The following is a 6,174-nucleotide window of genomic DNA, read 5'->3' as shown; positions in this document are numbered from 1 at the left end:
GGGAAATTATTTTACATACAAACAAAAACTAGTACAATACATATACAAATATAAAATTATACAAAATATGAATATTCTGTAAAGTTAAAATGAAATTTATTGATATTTATTTTAAATGGGTGAAAATAATTTATTGTTATAGTGGTATAGAAAAGATTTTACAGAAATTTGTCACATTGAACATAATATTCCCTTCTCTTACAATTTATACATATATATTCTTAGATAATAAACCACATGAAGTAACTGTATTTGTCATTCATTCTGGATATATGAGCCTTTAATATACATATATTTCCTTGTAAGAAGAATCATTGCAGATGTTTGTGGAACCTCAATTAGCATAAAGATAATATAAAATACCTCCAAAACTGGTAATATTAAAATATTAAGCTGCAATACCAAATACCAAAGTTAAATATTCACAATACTCAGAAGGCTTCATAAAAACATCAATTAAACTTAGCACATGATACAAACCGAATATTAAGGTCAGTTTTAGTACATTTTTTGAGTGTCCCTTTTACAATTGATACTGTCAAGATAATTCACAGTTCATATTTCTAACTGCTCAAATGATTTAAAAATGAACAATGACAAATAACTTCAGTTTTATTACCAAATGCACTATAAAAGCTACAACATGTACTTACAACAAACCTGTTTATAATTATAAAGTGTTTTACCTCAAAGAACTGCTTTTTGCTCTCATCTGCCAATTTCATTTTTGGTATCTGTTGCTTTTCTTGATAATGATTTCATATCTTTTTCTATTGTAATAGTTTTCTTCATCGAAGTAACATTTGACGTTTGATCCATACATTCATCATTAGACTGCATGATACAAGAATAATGACAAGGATATAACAAAAAAAAAAGCCTTAGTCATCTGGTCTTAGCACTACAGACTGTGATTTATGCCAAAACTTCTTCTCTGGAATCTACACAACATGACAGAGAAGTGAAAGTTTAATAATGATGACATAAAACAATGGAAATGTTCAGAGAAAAGAAGCACATATTGTAACTATTTAAATAAGCACTATGGGGGTGGTTAACTTCCTCTATAAATTAGTATTGTAGCAGAAGAAATGACAATCAAAGTAGCAGTTTGCAATGAGTGCAGGAGAAGAACCTATTCTAAGCCTTCACCATTAGTGGTTTCACTTCAGTATCTGTGGATGAGAAAGACAAAACCACTAAAAATTCAATAGACTTGATTTCTCTGCATCTGTGAAATTGAAAAATGTGTAGGTATAACTGTGGAATATATTATGAAATATACAGATAATTCTTTGTCTCATTATGAAATCCAAGAATCTGCCCTTGATCTTTTCAGATACACAAGTTGGAATCGGTTTTCAGGAACACTAGTGGGCTTATTTTCAGTATGCTCTTGGAAAGCCAGTTTCTTTTAATATGTTTGTAAAATGATAACTTGATAAATACTCACTTAGGATTATACTTAACAAAAAACATTGTTTAAAGAATTTAAGACACTGTTTTTAACATGTAAGCTTGCACACAAAGGTTTAGTATTAAATATTTGACAAAAGAGTACATATAAATCATGATTATACAGTTTTATTTGAGCCTTTGCAATTTTATATATATTCAATTAATGCAAAATTACATGTACAGTAACAAATACAAATAGATTCCATGAGATCTCACAATATTTAAATTTCTTCGGGAATGCTTCGCAGATAGAGAAATCAGCTAACCATTAAACTTAAATAAACAGGATAGGCTATTTACTTTGTCAGATTTTCTAATAGTTATGAGAAAAATATATCATCCATTTTGCTGCAGATGCTCCTCCTGAGTGTTGGTATATTATATGAAATCTGTTTAGCATGAGGAATTTCAAACACTTTTCCTAATTAAGAGATAAATATAAGCATGATACCGAAAAAAACACTGTTTGAAGCTATGTTTCTTTGAACATTTGTACAGCATAGGAATGAATAATTTACAGGCTACATTTAATTATGTGACTTTAAAAATGGCAATAAATAATACTGCCTATTTGTGTGTTCTTCTGGTTAGAACAGTTATCATAAAGTAATACTGTGATTTGGTGAAAATAATAATGTTGATGACTTTTAGAATGACAATTCTATCATGCATTCTCTGAAGGGTGCTTGTGTAGGATGTTACTAGTCTTTTAAGAATTGCAATTAAGGTTTAAATGAGTTGAATCTTATCAATAAAAATGGTGTAGGTTTGCTTATGGAACTAAAATCATTAGGGATTATAGTATTTTAGTGTTTAATAATTTAATATTTTAGAAAATGCTGATTAAGGTTTCACAAGTCATACATAAAATACTTAAGTTTTAATTTTAATATAAATTTTTTCTGAAATAATTAATTTACTGTATTTTATTGTATAGACTAAATAAAAATTCAAATCTTTTTATAATTAGAATAAAATCATTGATAATGATATAACTGTGCTTATTTAAAATATATCATTTGGATTCTGGATTCTAGAGAGATAACTTGTTGGTTAAGATAACACATAAATATTGCTAAGGTTCTATGCTGAGTTTCCAGCAAATCCACAGCTTTTAAACATCCAGAACTCTAGCTCCATGGGGTACAACATCTCCTATAACTTCAATAGGAACCTTACTTCTTGTGCTTATATGTACAGATAGAAAGACTCACACTTTTACACATAATTAAAATGAAACTAAAAACAGTAAAAATAGAAATGAAAACAAAAAATACTCTTACTAAAATTGCTAATTTTTCTTAAAATAAAACATTTCTTCCACTAAATATCTATGTCTAAAGTGTACATGGAAATATATTAATAAATTCTATGGAGATTCAAACCGGCATGACTAATAGTAGTAATATTTGTAATTAATAAAATTGAAATTATAAATATATAGTTATAAGCATTAAAGAAGCTATTCTTAAATTCTCAATTATTTTCTCTTCTATTTTAGTGTCTACTATTAAATATGTGGAGTTTCCAGACAAGGAATTTCTATCAGATATTCTAAAAATTCCATTTTATTAACATTTTGTTTAACTTTGAATATTTTCCGCTCAAAATATGTATGTTATAGAAGTGAATAAATATTTTTTATAAATATGTATTGAAAAAGTATCATAAATAAAAATTCAGAAGAATATTCTTGAGTGAATGTCAGGGACAATATAGGCAAAAGGCAAGATGTTCTGAAAGGTTTGATGGTACTTGGATATATAGCTCAATGACATAATTATAACAAACTGTGAGTTTTAATCCTAAGCATTAAATCAGGAAGTTCATACTACAAAGTTCTCATTTAACTAGAAAATAGTATTCTTGTAACAAACACATCAGTGTCAGAATAAGAATGATGTATGACGAAAATTTCTTATGATTGTCTTATGTAGGGACTCCTTGTGAGACTTTAAGTTCCATAAAAATAAAAATAAAGTACATTAGTGACATTTCTGAAGTCTTTGCCAAGTAGAACATATTGTATGTGTGTGTTGTGTGTGTGTGTGTGTGTGTGTGTATGTTTTATGGTAGTTTGAATGCAACTGGAACCCATAATCTCAAAGGAATCGGCATTATTAGGAAGTGTGAAATGCAGAAGTGGGTATAAACTTGTTGGAGTAAGTGTGTCACTGTGTAGTCAGACTTTATGGTTCCCTATGTTCAGAATACTGCCCATTCTGACAGTCAACTGTTACCTTCAAGATGTAGTATACTCAGCTCCTTCAGCACCATGTCTAACTGCCTGACACCAACTCCCCACCAAGATGATAACATACTCAACTTCTGAGACTGTAATTGAGCCAACCCTATTAAATATTTTTTGTAAGAGTTGTCATTGCTATGCTGTCTCTTCACAAAATAAAAAGCAGATCCAACACACACACATGAGGCTATTATAGTTATTTCACTCATTATTTCTAACTAAACTTCCAATAATTTTAGTAATCATTTGCATATGACAAAGAATACTGATTCTAGAGTTTTATAATTAAAATCAGAGTTTTATACTTTATGTAGTATAAAGTATAAAAATCAAAAGAAGTGAGATCAGGGCATGATATGTACACACTTATAATTTGAGACCTCTAGAGACAGATTAAAGTAGATTTCAGTTAGTTCCAGGCTTATATTGCAAATTCTAGGCCAGTTATGTCTACATGAAAAACACAACTGCTGCTGCGGACCATGTTGATGTAGAGGCTATGTTGATGTTCATGATCCGTTCTGGATCCATGCTGATTTTCATTGCCTGTGCTGCCACATGATAAGGTCATGATAAGGTCTTTGGTCTATAACTCTTCTGGATACCTTGTGGATGTCTGTGGTTCCTATAACTATGAATACTGTGGCCAATGAATCTTCTGTTGCAGTGGTATGGATGACTCCAGACTCAGAGTTGAGAATGAGAGACATTGAAGGCATTTGCAATTCTGTCTCGCCGCTGAAAAAGAAACTGTCACAACGAGAAATCATCGGAAGGAATCTTTAAAAGTTATAATAAACATGCTAAAGTATAATACTTTGAAGCTGATCACTTTCTGCCTGGGTATGGGAAAGGACTCAGCTATCCTTAAGGGGTTGGTTGCTAAGATTTTACCATCATTCAATGAGGATATCAGAAACAGAACTGTACTTGGTGCATTTTGTAGGGAATTGAGTTGAGGGTTGGAGAGTGTACCTAGCAGTCATGAAAAGCAAGTGTGATTGGGGTCCATTATGTAAAATTTCCAAATAATTAATAAAAACAATGTGTTAGAAAATCACCCCTATAGAATCAAATATTTGAATGTTTGGTCAACAGAGTATGGCACTACTTAGGTTAGGTTATGCATTCTTATTTGGGTAGGCATGGTTTTGTTGGAGGAAGTGTTTCACTAGGAGTGAGTTTTCATGTTTCAGAAGGCCAAATCAGGTTCAGACTCACCCTCTCTTCCTGCTGCCTGTGAATCTATATGTCAAAACTCTCAGCTTCTTCTCTAGCACTATATTTACCTGCATGATACCATATTCTCTAGCATGATGAGAATGGACTAAAGCTATAAACCTATAAGCCCCAATTAAATGCTTTCCTGTAGAAAAGTTGCCTTGGTCATGATTTCTCTTCACAGCAATAAAACATTGACTGTGACACATTCCCTCATTTAAATGAACACACACACACACACACACACACACAGCATACATATACATATTTAAGATTATATCATACAATGAGTTATGTCATAGCATTTCTACTGTGTAACATAGAGACACTATGACTATGACAACTCTTATAAAGGTAAAAAAAAATTATTGGGGTGGCTTACATTTTCAGAGGTATAATTCATTATCATCATGGCAGGGTGCATGGTGGCTTGCAGGCAAAGATGGTGCTGGAGAAGTAGCCCAGAGTCATACATGACCCATACTTGACCTCAACAGCTTCAATTATTCTCAGAAGCAAATTTCACAATCTATTTTGCCTATCATTAACTCTAAACCTAGAACAATATGGCTGAAGTTGTCAAGTTCTGTTGCTTGTTGGAGTTGAATTATGACTCCCTCATTCAATTACATCATCACCAGCTTTCTGCTTCATTTTGCTGCCTAAACTTGACTCTCCTGAATCTGAGTCTTTAGTCCAAATTGGCCTCGAATTAAGATCTGCCAGTCTCTGCCTTTCCTGTACTGGGATTAAATGTGAGAACCACCGCTCTCAGCTCTAACCTCTTTTTTTATTTAAAAAAAATATTTTTCATGTTACATACCAACCCCAGTTTCCCCAGACTCCCCTACTGTACCCTCCTGCTTCCCAACCCTCACCTACTCCTCAGAGATGTAAAGCTGTCCTTGAGGAGTCAACAAAGTGTGGTATACCAAAGGGAGGCAGGACAAGCTCCTCTGCCCTGTATGAAGGTTGAGCAAGGTATCCAACCATAGGCAATGGACTCCAAAAAGACAGTTCATGCTCCTGGGATAAGTCCTGGTGGCACAGTCAACATTAAACAGATCAAGCCATATAACTATCACCCACATTCAGAAGACTTAGTACAGTACCATGCAGGTTCCCCAGCTGTCAGTCCATAGTCATGAGTTCCCATTAGCTCAGGTCAGCTCTCTGTGGTTTTCCCAATCATGTTCTTGACCCCCCACTTTGTTCACATGATCCCTCCTCCCTCTCTTCTACTGAAC

This window comes from Myodes glareolus, chromosome 2, assembly GCF_982192425.1.
Source record: "Myodes glareolus chromosome 2, mMyoGla1.1, whole genome shotgun sequence".
In the NCBI taxonomy this organism is placed as follows: domain Eukaryota; kingdom Metazoa; phylum Chordata; class Mammalia; order Rodentia; family Cricetidae; genus Myodes; species Myodes glareolus.
This window is presented reverse-complemented; position numbering follows the sequence as displayed.